The sequence below is a fragment of the Pongo abelii genome, chromosome 10, assembly GCF_028885655.2.
Source record: "Pongo abelii isolate AG06213 chromosome 10, NHGRI_mPonAbe1-v2.0_pri, whole genome shotgun sequence".
Classification (NCBI taxonomy): domain Eukaryota; kingdom Metazoa; phylum Chordata; class Mammalia; order Primates; family Hominidae; genus Pongo; species Pongo abelii.
In genome coordinates this window covers 108,938,224-108,952,293 of record NC_071995.2, presented here as the reverse complement: position 1 = coordinate 108,952,293, position 14,070 = coordinate 108,938,224, and the positions used below count along the sequence as shown (strand labels likewise).

The following is a 14,070-nucleotide window of genomic DNA, read 5'->3' as shown; positions in this document are numbered from 1 at the left end:
CGAGATCACGCCACTGCACTCCAGCCTGGGTGACAGAGAAAGACTCTGTCTCGGAAAAAAAAAAAAAAAAAGAAAAATATTAAAGTCTTCTCAAATAACACTCAAATGCTAATGAAAATACATCTTAGTTCAAGTCAATAGAAGGTAACACCAAGTCTACCGTATTTTTACATGGTGGGTTTCCCTTTATTGGAAGAAAAAAAAATGCTTTTCTCTCAAAACTACAACACGGGTCATCTTACTAAATTCAATATCCATACTTTTAAAATGAAATGTTAAAACATCTATCATATTTGGGCCATTCTAATAAATAAAATGCAGTTTCAAAATCAAACATCTGACTCACCAGAATTAGGCAAATGTTTACAAAATGCAAATGGCTACTCTTAGCAGCATTTTATATTAGCTAGTAACTCTTGGGAGATTTCCTTAAATGAACCATAGCTGTACTAGTTTAAGAAAAACATTAGTCAAACTGTCTTAAGAGAAATGATACAAATAATTTTTCAAGCAAATTTGACAGGAGAGCGAAATCTCTAGCACAAATCCTCAAAAAAATTCTATTGTCCTTTTTTTAAGAAAATGAAAAGACAGGTGATCATGAAGGAATGTTTTACTCCATAGAACTATTCTAGCTTAAAAAATGAAGGAGGCTGGGTGCAGTGGCTTACATCTGTAATCCCAGCACTTTGGGAGGCCAAGGTGGGAGAATCACTTGAGCCCAGGAGTTCAAGACCAGCCTAGGCAACATAGTGAGATCCTGACTCTACAAAAAATAAAAATAAAAAAAAAATAGCTGGGTGTTGTGATGCACACCTGTGGTCCCAGCTACTTGGCAGGCTGAGATAGGAGGATCACTTGAACTTAAGAGGTTGAGGCTGTAGTGAGCTATGATCATGCCACTACACTCCAGCCTGGGTGACAGAGACCCTGTCTCAAAGAAAAAAAAAAAAAGTGGGTCAGGCGTGGTGGCTCACACCTGTAATCCCAGCACTTTGGGAGGCTAAGGTGGGTGGATTACCTGAGGTCAGGAGTTCAAGACCAGCCTGGCCAACACAGTGAAATGCTGTTTCTATTAAAAATACAAAAAAATACACCAAGCCAGTCATGGTGGCGTGTACCTGTAGTCCTAGATACTTGAGAGGCTGAGGCAGGAGAATTCCTTGAACCTGGGAGGCGGAGGCTGCAGTGAGCCGAGATTGTACCACTGCCCTCCAGCCTGGGTGACAGAGTGAGACTCCATCTCAAAAGGAAAAAAAAAAAAAAAAAGTGGTGAAGAAGGAATGATAGAATACCAGACTCTATAAGAATTGATAGTATACTTCAATAATAAAATAAATAACATGATAAAATAAATATAAACTTCATCCCCAAACCAGGGTCTTATTTAATAGGGAAATATGAGGGTATTTCCCACTAAACTCAGAAACAAGAAAAAAATGCCCACTACCTTTACTATAGTTTAATTACTGTATTGAAAGTATTAGCTAATAGACATGAGAAAGCAATTAGAAGCATAAAAATTTGAAAGGAAAAATTGGAATTTGCATGTTTATATAATTATGCTTCCAAAAGATCAAAATAGAAAAACTACAGAAACCAAATCAATAGCTTTCATAGACAAAATCAGTCGGAAGACATAAGGAAAGAAAAGCCCTCATTTATAAAAGCAAAAATGAAAGTAAATATGTGTGATGGTTACTATTAGGTGTCAACTTGACTGGATTGAGGGATGCCTAGGTGGCTGGTGAAGCATTTTTTCTGGGTGTGTCTGTGAGGGTATTGCCAGAGGAGACTGACATTTGAGTCAGTGGACTGGAAGACAAAGACCCACTCTCAATGTGGTGGGCACCATCCAATCAGCTTCCAGTGCTGCTAGAACAAGGCAGGGGGAGGAAGGTAGGATAGCTTTGCTCGCTGAGTCTACTGGCTCTCTTTCTTCCTCCCATGTTGGATGCTTCCTCTCCTCCTGTCCTTGGACAACAGACTCCAGGTTTTTCAGCTTTTGGGACTTACACCAACAGCTTCCTGGGGCTTTAGGCCTTTCGGCTGCAGGCTGAAGGCTGCACTGTCGTCTTCCTTGGTTTTGAGGCTTTTGGCCTTGGACTGAGCCGCTACTGGATTTTCTCTTTCTCCAGCTTGCAGATGGTCTATCATGAGACTTTGCCTTGTAATTGTGTGAGCCAATTCTCCATAATAAATTCCCTTTTATATATACCTATATCCTATTACTTCTGACTAACCAATAGGATATATGGTTGATTAGGATAACCCTGACTAATACAATAGGTAGGCATAAATTTTACAAAAAGAGTTTCGAAACCGTTTGAGGAGGCGAGATTCTGAGAAGGTGGTGGAGTAGTAAGCACCTGAAATCTGTCTCCTCACCTAGTGAACAGTTTCTCTGGTGTTCCAAAATAATTACATCACACAGATTCTACCAGTGTAATTGTTGGAATACTGAGTGCTTGCAACATCCAGTGGAAAGCTTGGACAGTAAAGTGAGGCTAATTTCAATCAATTTCAGCCCTTAGCACAATAGCAGGTCCCATCCCCCACCTCCAGCCCCAAACACATGTTCCTGGTGCAGCATGCACACAGCTTGCTGGAGCAAGGGTGAACAGAAAAGACCTAGTCCTCCAATACTGGGGATCTGTGCCCTGAGTGCTGCTTCTGATCACAGAGGTGCAGACAAAGAGAGGGAGGCCATTGTTGCATCTCCCACCATTATTGCAAGTCCCTCCCCCTCTGACTGAAGTGACTTCTAGAGGAATTATAGGTCCGGATCCTTTTTTCTGTCCCTTTAATTTTTCTCATTCTCCCCTTTTGGAAGCCAGACATTTAAGATTAAGACATTAAAAAGCAACTGCATATATGGGAAAATTTAGAAAGTGATCACACATGTCCAGGGAAATGCACTGGCTCAGAAAAGACCTGAGATTTTTTTGAGACAGGGTCTGGCTCCGTCACTCAGGCTGGAGTGCAGTGGCCCAATCTTGGCTCACTGTAACCTCCACCTACCAGGCTCAAGCAATCTGCCCACCTCAGCCTCCTGAGTAGCTGAGACCACAGGTACACACCATCACGCCCAGGTATATTTCTGTATTTTTAGTAGAGACAGGGTCTTGCCATGTTGCCCAGGTTAGTCTCAAACTCCTGAGCTCAACCACTCATCTTAGCCTCCCAAAGTGCTGAGATTATAGGCATAAGCCACTGTGCCCAGCCTATCTTAACTTTACACTTTAGCCTATTCTTTGGTGCAGTCTACACCAATCAAAAAAACAAAAACAATAACAAAAAACAGTAAACCCCTGGGAAAAGAGAGAACCTAATTTCCAGAGTTACTACATTATGAGATTCCAATGTCCACTTTTCAATCAAAAAAATCACAGCCAGGTGCGGTGGCTCACACCTGTAATGCCAGCACTTTGGGAGGCCGAGGTGGGCGGATCACGAGGTCAGGAGATCGAGACCATCCTGGCTAACAGGTGAAACCCTGTCTCTAATTAAAATACAAAAAATTAGCTGGGCGTGGTGGCGGGCACCTGTAGTCCCAGCTGCTCGGGAGGCTGAGGCAGGAGAATGGCGTGAACCTGGGAGGGGGAGCTTGCAGTGAGCCGAGATAGTGCCACTGCAGTCCGGCCTGGGCGAAAGAGCGAGACTCCATCTCAAAAAGAAAAAAAAAATCACAAAGCATACAAAGAAACAATAAAATATGACACATCTAAAGGAAAAATATGAGGCCAGGCACAGTGGCTCACACCTATAATCCCAACACTTTGGGAAGCTAAGGCAGAAGGATCCCTTAAGGCCAAGAGTTTGAAACCAGTTTGAGCAGCATAATGAGACCCTGTTTCTATTTTTTAGAATAAAATTGTTTAAAAAATTTGAAAACAGGCCAGGCACAGTGGCTCATGCCTGTAATCCTACCACTTTGGGAGGCCAAAGCAGGTGGATCACTTGAGGTCAGGAGTTCCAAGACCAGTCTGGCCAACATGGTGAAACCTGTCTCTACTAAAAATACAAAAATTAGCCAGGTGTGATGGCTAATTTTTGTATTAGCCTGTAATCCCAGCTACTCAGGAGGCTGAGGCAGGAGAATTGCATGAACCCAGGAGGTGGAGGTTGCAGTGAATTGAGATCGTGCCACTGCATTCCACCTGGACAATGGAGTGATACTCTGTCTCAAAAATAAAATAAAATAAAAGTAAAAATAAAAACAAAAGAAAAAAATGAATGAATAGAGATTCTCTGAAAGAGACCTGATGGCAGATCAACTAGATAAAGACTTTAAAACTACTGTCTTAAAGATGCTCAAAGAACTCACGAAGATGTGGAGAACATCAAGAAAACAATGTATTAACAAAATGGAAATGCCAATACAGAGAAAACCTAAAAAGAAAGCAAAAAGAAATCCTGGAGCTAAAAAGTGCAATATTGAAATTAAAAATTCACTAGAGGGATTCAAAGGCAGATTTGGGAAGGCAGACAAAAGAATCCATGAACTTGAAGACAGGACAATGGAAATTATCAAGTCTGAGAAATAGAAAGAGAAAAATATTGAAGAAAAGTGAACAGAGCCTAAGGGACATGTGGGATACCATTAAGCAGGCCAGTATATGCACTGTGGGAGTCCCAGAAGGAAAAGACAAAGAGAAAGGGACAGATAGAATATATGAAGAAATAATGTATGAAAACTTCATCAATTTGATTAAATACAAATATAAACATCTAAGAAGAAGAATAAACTCCAAGAAAGATGAACTGAAAGAGACATACACTAAGACATATTAAAATCAAACTGTTGGCACTTGATCTTCTCTCTTTAAACTTCATGTGCCTGCTTGGGTTTCTTCCAAGTGCACTTCCTTTCTTTTCTAAAGCCTTTTATTATGATGATTATTATTTATTTAGTTATTTATTTTTTTGAGACAGGGTCTCATTCTGTTGCCCAGGCTGAAGTGCAATGGCATGATCTTGGCTCACGGCAACCTCCACCTCCCAGGTTCAAGCAATTCTCCTGCCTCAGCCTCCCGAGTAGCTGGAACTACAGGCACACGCCACCACCCCCGGCTAATTTTTGTATTTTTTGGTAGAGATGCTGTTTCACCATATTGGCCAGGCTGGTCTCAAGCTCCTGACCACATGATCTGCCTGCCTCGGCCTCCCAAAGTGCTGGGATTACAGGCATGAGCCACCATGCCTGGCCTCTAAGGCCTTTTAAAATAAACTTCTACTGCTCTGAAAAAAAAAAAAAAAAAATCAAACTGTCAAAAGCCAAAGGCAAAGAGAACATTCTGAAGGCATCAACAGACTGACTAGTCACATATAAGAGATCCTCAATAAGATCATCAGCAAATTTCTAATCAGAAACTTTGGAGGCCAGAAAGTAGTGGGATAATATATCAAGATGCTGAGAGAAAGAACTGTCAACCAAGAATCATATATCTGGCAAAATTGTCCTTCAAAAGTAAGGGAGAGGCTGGGTGTGGTGGCTCACACCTATAATCTCGGTACTTTGGGAGGCTGGGGCAGGCAGATCACTTGAAGTCAGGAGTTCTAGACCAGCCTGGCCAACATGGCAAAACCCCATCTCTACTAAAAATACAAAAATTAGCTGGGCGTGGTGGTGTACACCTGTCGTCCCAGCTACTCGGGAGGCTGAGGCAGGAGAACTGCTTGAACCCAGGAGGTGGAGATTGCAGTGAGTGGAGATCATGCCACTGCATTCCATCCTGGGTGATGAAGTGAGACTCCATCTCCAAAAAAAAAAAAAAAAAGTAAGGAATAAATTAAGACATTCCCAGATAAACAAAAGCTACATTCCCAGATAAGCAAAAGCTAAGGGAGTTTGTTACAACTAGACTTGCCTTGGAAGAAATGTTCAAATAAGTCCTGCAAGGTGAAATGAAATGATACTAGGTAGTAACTCAAAGCTGTATAAGAAAGAAAGATCTCAATAAACGCAAATACATGAGCAATTATGAAAGCTAGTATTAGTGTAACAATGGTCTGTAAATACACTTTTTGTTCTCTACATAATTTAAGAGACTATACATTTAAAACAACACAATTATTATTAATAGCTGAATGGCTAGTATTACTGTAAATTTGGTTTATATCTCCACATTTTGTTTTGTATATAATTTAAGAGATTAACACATTTAAAAGAATTATTAGTTTATGTTTTAGGCATACAATGTGTAAAAGATATAATTTAAGAGATTAATGCATTTAAAAGAATTGTTAGTTTATGTTTTGGGGCACACAATGTGTAAAGATGTCATTTTGTGACATGAACAACTGAAAGGGGTGGGGATGGAGCTGTAAGGGAGCAGAGTTTTTATATGTTATTGAAATTAAACTTGTATAAATTCAAATTACAGTGATATAACTTTAGGATGTAATCCCCATGGTAACCACAAAGAAAATAGCTATAGAATATACACAAAGGAAATGAGAAAGGAATTTAAACATTTCACCATAAAAAAATCAACTAAACACAAAAGACAGTAAAGCAGGAAATTAGGAACAAAAAAGCTATAATGCATATAGAAAGCAAACAGCAAAATGATAGAAGTTGCTGTTTATCAGTAATTACTTTAAATATAAATAGATTGACTATCTAATCAAAAAACAGTGATTGGCAGAATGGACAAAAAACATGTGATCCAGGCCAGGCGCGGTGGCTCACGCCTGTAATCCCAGAACTTTGGGAGGCCGAAGTGGGCAGATCACCTGAGGTCAGGAGTTCAAGACCAGCCTGGTCAACGTGGTGAAACCCCGTCTCTACTGAAAATACAAAAAATTAGCTGGGCATGGTGGCAAGTGCCTGTAATCCCAGCTACTCGGGAGGCTGAGGCAGGAGAATCACTTGAACTAGGGAGGTGGAGGTTGCAGTGAGCTGAGATCGCGCCATTGTACTCCAGCATGGGCAACAGGAGCGAAACTCCATCTCAAAAAAAAAACCCCCCAAGAAACCACATGATCCAAGTAATGCTGTCTACAGGAGACTCATTTTAGATCCAAAGACATAACTAAACTGAAAGTGAAAGGATGGAAGAAGATACTCCATTCAAATAGTAAACAAAAGACAACAGGGTGACTATATTAATAACAGATGAAATAACTTTAAATTTTCAAAGAGTACGAGACAAAGAAGGACATTATTAATAAAAGGTTCAATACAGCAAGATTATAAGCAATTATAAACATTTTCACATCTAATGACAGACCATCAAAATATATGAAGCAAAAACTGACAGAATTGAACACAGAAAAAGACAATTGTATAATAATAGCTTGAGACTTCAACATTCAGTCTCAATAATGGATAGAACAAACAGAATATAAGTTAGAAAATACAAGACTTAAGCAACAAAATAAATCAACTAGATTTAGCAGACATAGAGAAAACTGAGACATGTAGAGGCTGAGATCTCGCCACTGCACTCCAGCCTGCGTGATGGAGTGAGACTGTGTCCAAAAAAAAAAGTTTCAATAGATTTTAAAAGATAGATATCATACAGAGTATCTTATTTGACTACAACAGGATGAAGTTAGAAATCATCAACAGAAATAAAACTGGTAAATTCACAAATTTGTGGAAATTAAAAATACATTTTTTTTCTTTCTTTTTCTTTTTTTTTTTGTGAGACAGCGTCTTGCTCTGTCACCCAGGCTGTAATGCAGAGGCACGATCTTGGCTCACTGCAACCTCTACCTCCTGGGTTCGATTTTTCCATCTCAGCCTCCTGAGTAGCTGGGATTACAGACATGCACCATCATGCCCGGCTAATTTTCGAGTTTTTAACAGAGACAGGGTTTCACCATGTTGGCCAGGCTGGTCTTGAACTCCTAGCCTCATGTGATCTGCCTGCCTCAGCCTCCCAAAGTGCTGGGATTACAGGCGTGAGTCACCGCCCCCAGCCAAAAATACTTTTTTTTTTTTTTTTTTTTTTTGAGATAGTGTCTCATACTGTTGCCTGGGCTGGAATGCAATGGTGTGATCTCGGCTCATTGCAAGCTCTGTAATCCTAGCACTTTGGGAGGCCAAGGCAGGTGTATCATGAGGTCAGTAGTTCAAGACCAGACTGGCCAAGATGGTGAAACCCCGTCTCTACTAAAAATACAGAAAAATTAGCTAAGGGTGGTGGCAGGCACCTGTAATCTCAGCTACTTGGAAGGCTGAGGCAGAGAATTGCTTGATCCCAGGAGGTGGAGGTTGCAGTGAGCTGAGATCATGCCACTGCACTCCAGCCTAGGTGACAGAGTGAGACTTCATCTAAAAAAAAAGAAAATATCCCAACAAAGAAAAGCCCTGGTCCTGATGGCCTCACTGGTGAATTCCACCCAACACTTAAATTAACGAATACCAGGCTGGGCGCGGTGGCTCATGCCTGTAATCTCAGCACTTTGGGAGGCCGAGGCAGATGGATCATCTGAGGTCGGGAGTTCAAGACCACCCTGACCTTTAGTAGAGACATGGAGAAACCCTGTCTACTAAAAATAAAAAATTAGCTGGCATGGTGGTGCATGCCTGTAATCCCAGCTACTCGGGAGGCTGAGGCAGGAGAATCACTTAAACCCGGGAGGCGGAGGTTGCGGTGAGCCGAGATCATGCCATTGCACTCCAGCCTGGGCAACAAGAGCGAAACTTCATCTCAAAAATAAAACAGTAGAAAAAACACCAAATCTTTCTCAAACTTTTACAATAAGTTGAAGAGTAGCATAACTTCCTAACTCATTCTCTGAGGCCAGTATTAGGGAACAGCATAAGACTGTTAGAAGGAAACATAGGGCAAATGTTTCACAACACTGGATTTAGCGATGATTTATTGGATATGACACCAAAAGCACAGGCAACAAAAGAAAAAATTAGACAAATTGGACTTCATGAGAATTTAAAACTTTTGTGCATCAAAAGACACTGTCAACAGAGTAAAAAGGCAACACACAGAATAGGAGAAAATATTTGCAAATCATATATCTGATAAGGGATTAACATCCCGAATAAGCCAGGCATGGTGGCTGATGCTTGTAATCCCAGTACTTTGGGAAGTCCAGGCGGGAGGACCTCTTGAAGGGATTGCAGACCAGACTGGGCACTGTAGGAAGATCCCATCTCTACAAAAAATTAGCCAGGTGCAGTGGCAGGTACCTGTAGTCTCAGCTACTTGGGAGGCTGAGGAGGGAGAATCACTTGGGCCCAGGAGTTCAAGGCTGCAGTGAGCTATGATGACACACTCCAGCCTGGGCAACAGAGTGAGATCCTATCTCTAAGAAAAAAAAAAAAATCCAGAATATACAGAGAACTCCTAAAACCCAACAACAAAAAACCAAACAACCCAATTCAAAAATGGGGTTAATATCCAAAATACATAAGGAACTCAACTCAATATCAAAAAAACAGATAACCTGATTAAACAATGGGCAAAGAACCTAAAGAGACATTTATTAAAGACATACAAATGGCCAATGGGTATGTGAAAAAATGCTCAGCATCCCTAATCATCAAGGAAATGTAAATTTAAAAATGAGCTATCACCTCACAACTGTTAGAATGGCTATTATCAAAACGACACAAGATAACAAGTGGTGGTGACGATGTGAAGAAAAGGGAACTCTGGTACACTGTGGATGGGAATGTAAATTAGTATAGCCATTATAGAAAACAGTATGGAGGTTCCTCAAAAATTAAAAATAGAGCTAGCATATAATCCAGCAATCCCACTAGTGTGTATATATCCAAGGGAAATAAAAATCAGTATATTGAAGAGCTATCTGCATTTACATGGTCATTGCAGCATTAATTTCAATGGTCAACATATGGAATCAACCCATGTATCTATCAGTGAATGAATAGATAAAGAAAATGTGGTATATGTATAATGGAATACTATACAGCCTTAAAAAAGAAGGAAATCCTGTCATTTACAACAACATGGATAAGCCTGAAGGACACTATGTTAAATGAAATAAGCCAGGCACAGAAAGACAAATAGTGCATGATCTCACTCATATGTGGAATCTTAAAAAGTTGAGCTCATGGAAGCAGAAGAGTAGAATGGTGGTTATCAGGGGATTAGGGAGGTATACAGATTGGAAAGATACTGGTCAAAGGATATAAAATTTCAGTTGGGGGAATAAATTCAAGAGATCTTTGTCTAATAACATAATTATAGTTAATGTATCTTAACACTTGAAAATTGTTAAGAGGATAGATGTTAAGTGTTCTCACCACAAAACAATAAGTATGTGAGGTAATGAATATGTTTATTAGTTTGATTTAGCCATTCCATGATGTATACATATTTCAAAACATCATGTTGTATACCATAAATATAAACAATTTGTATTTGTCAATTTAGAAAATAATTTTAAAATCCCATATATCCACACAAAAACTTGTGTAAGAATGTTCACAGTAGCATTACTCATAATAGCCAAAAAGTGAAAACAACCTAAATGTCCATCAACCAATGAATGGATAAACAAAACATGATGTAGCTATACAATGGAGTATTAGTCAGCAACTAAAAAGGAATGATGTACTGATACATATACTACAACATGGATGGACTTTAAAAATGTTATGCTAAGTGAAAGAAGCCAATGACAAGGAATAACATATTAAAATATTCCATTTATATGAAATGTGCATGACAGGCAAATCTATAGAGACTGATTTTGTCTCAAATCAGTTGAAATTGGGGGTTTAGGGGAGAAACAGAAAGTGGGTGCTAATGGGTTTGGGGTTTATTTTAGGGGTGATAAAATCATTCTAAAATTGATTGTGGTGATGGTTGCACAAACTCTATAAATACACTAAAATACCATTGAAGTGTACACTTTAAATGGGTGAATTATATGGTATGTGAATTATATCTCAGTCAAGGTATTTTTAAAAAGGAACAAAATTTTTTCTACTATGGAATGATCACCAGCATATATTGTTAAGAAGAAAAAATGCAAGGAGAAGAAGAGTGTGTTTAATATGTTCTTCTTTCCCTAGGAAGTGAGATATGAGTATATACGTCTATATAATATTTCTAATGGAATAATAAAGTGTGAAATTTAAAAAATACCTATGTGGGAAGGAAAGAACAGGGTGGAAGCACAGGGATAGATGCTAGAAACTTATTTGAATATATACCCCAAAGACAAAATGAACTAAAAACCAATTTTCAGTAGTAATCATATTCTTGATGGTATTACTGGTACTTTTATTCTGAGACTGTTCTGTGTAAAATGTGGATTAATATTATACAAATGATAAATTTATGTTAGTTCCACTGGACAAAAGCAAATTATGAATTAAATTATGTTGATGTTACTAAGAACCAAGATTTTCAACGTGGGATAAGGAAAAAGATGTGAGATTGACGAGACTAAGCAAAACCAAGTAGTCCTGAATCTGAACTGGAAGGATTAGTATGCACTGATGGTGTACTTTATGAAAAAGAAAGAGAAAGAAATACCTCCTAGCCTGGTCCACTGAAAAGACCTAAAAACAATGGCTACCTAAAAACATGGCGGGGTGCGGTGGCTCACACCTGTAATTCTAGCACTTTGGGAGGCCAAGGCAGGTGTATCACTTGAGGTCAGGAGTTCAAGACCAGCCTGACCAACATGGTGAAATCCTGTCTCTACTAAAAATACAAAATGAGCCGCACGTGGTGGCATGTGCCTGTAATCCCAGCTACTTGGGAAGCTGAGGCAGGAGAATCGCTTGAACCCAGGAGGCGGAGGTTGTAGTGAGCCAAGATCGTGCCATTGCACTCCAGGCTGAGTGACAAAGCAAGACCCTGTCTCAAAAAGAAAAGAAAAGAAAACAAACAAACAAAAAATCAACAAGAACTCCTAACACCCAGACTGTGGTTTTGATACAGAAGTGGGGCAGGGAAGTGCTGGGTAGAGGAGGGCATGGTCTCTGGTGAGGGCTCTACCCCCAGGTCTGTCCCCATGGACCTAGGTGAGGACAGGCACTGCTGCCTTCATGCCCAAATGTTGCATTTCCTGAGACCACCCTGTTCTGCCATGCCCCCATCCTGTGCCTATAAAAACCCCCGAGACCCTAGCAGGCAGACACACAAATGGCTGGACATCAAGAGGAGCAGATCGGCTGAAGAAGACACAAGTGGCTTGACACCTAGAGACACCTACAGGCACCAGCAGGCCACTGACTGACCTAGGCCATTGACTGGCAGAACGATGCAGAGTTAGGATGGGGCAGCGGGAGAAGAGTCAGGGTGGTCGAAGAAGAGTCAGGCCACTCGGCGGCCTGACTCCAAGGGAAAACCATCTCCCTTCGGGCTCCCCTATCTGCTGAAAGCTACTTCCACTCGATAAAACCCTACACCCATTCTCCAAGAGCACACGTGATCCGATTCTTCCGGTACACCAAGACAAGAACCCCAGGATAAAGAAAGCCCTCTGTCCTTGTGATAAGGTAGGGGTCTAATTGAGCTGACTAACACAAGCTGCCTATGGATGGCTAAACTAAAAGAGCACACTGTAACATATGCCCACTGGGGCTTCAGCTGTAAACATTCACCCCTAGACACTGCTGTGGGGACAGAGCCCCACAACCTGCCTGTCTATACGCTCCTCTAGAGGTTTGAGCAGTGGGGCACTGAAGAAGCGAGCCACTCCCCCTGTCGCATGCCCTGTGATGGGGACAAGGGAACTTTCCCTGTTTCAGTGTCTAAATACCATTTCCTGCTAAAACAAATCAGGTTCATAGAAGAAAGTCTAATTCCAGGTCTAGAGTAGGAAATGTAAACGATGAGCCTAGAAATGACTTAAATAATGCCGAAAGCAAGGAAATTATCGAAGACCACTAGAATCTGGAAAGAAGTCAAAAGTTAACTTGAAAAGCCTCCCATTAGCCAAAACTGGGACAATTTGAGCATCATTAAGGATACTGTTTAAAACTTATATGATAATATCTAGGATTCATAATGAGATTGAATAAACAAAAAACAACAAAAAATAGCCCTAATTGATCACTTCACTGTTGGAGGATGCAAATGAGTTAGAGGAAACAAATTCATTATGAAAACTGGTAAATAATGATAAAAACCAAGCATGTACCCTGCCTATCCTATATGAACTATAACTCAGGATAACCAAATAGCTGATGAGAGGTTTTCTCTTTATAAAAGTAGTCCAGGGCCGGGCACAGTGGCTCACACCTGTAATCCCAGCACTTTGGGAGGCCAAGGCGGGTGGATCATGAGGTCAGGAGTTCAAGACCAGCCTGGCCAAGATGGTGAAACCCTATCTCTACTAAATATACAAAAATTAGCCAGGCATGGTGGCGGGCACCTGTAATCCCAGCTACTCGGGAGGATGAGGCAGGGAATTGCTTGAACCTGGGAGGCAGAGGTTGCAGTGAGCCGAGATCGCACCACTGCACTCCAGCCTGGGTGACAGTGAGACTCCATCTCAAAAAGAAAAAAAAGTAGTCCAGCTAATAAAGGAAGAAGGAATCAAAATATGAACATTTTATAATTTATAATAAAATTAATGGATAAACAATGAGTAATAATAGTAAGTGACTGCTCATGTCACAATAAGAGACAACCAAGCATTATCACTTCCAAATAAAAGTATGTAATACCACCTAGAAACTTTTCTTGCCAAAAAAATATCAAACCAGAATCTGTTCAAGCTCCTAGTTCTAATTTATAGGAAATACAGGAAACAAATGAACATGGTAAAACAACACCATAGGGTTGCAATCAGTAAAATACAAACTGTTGGAGATATCATGGGAAAAATGAACCAGTTTTGTCAACACATATATTGCCAAAAAGCACTAAATAGATAAATCGATGAGAAGAGAACATATGGATTAAAAGAGACAAACTTTCTGGGACAGATAGGTGACAGCAAAAAATAATAATAATAATAACTTATCAGCCAAATGCAATATATGAATCCTATATGGATCTTAATTGAAAAAAAGAGAGACAAGGAAATGTCATTAATTTTCTGGCTAACTGAATATTTTCTGATATTAAGGAATTATTAAAATTTTCAGATGTGGTATGTTGTGGTTAAGTT

General features: G+C 40.1%; 1 protein-coding gene across 7 annotated transcripts in view; it reads right to left on the bottom strand.

Annotated features, from left to right (window-relative positions):
- The window catches only part of IFT81 (intraflagellar transport 81), a 93,570-nt gene that overhangs the window by 56,058 nt on the left and 23,442 nt on the right, over positions 1-14,070 (bottom strand).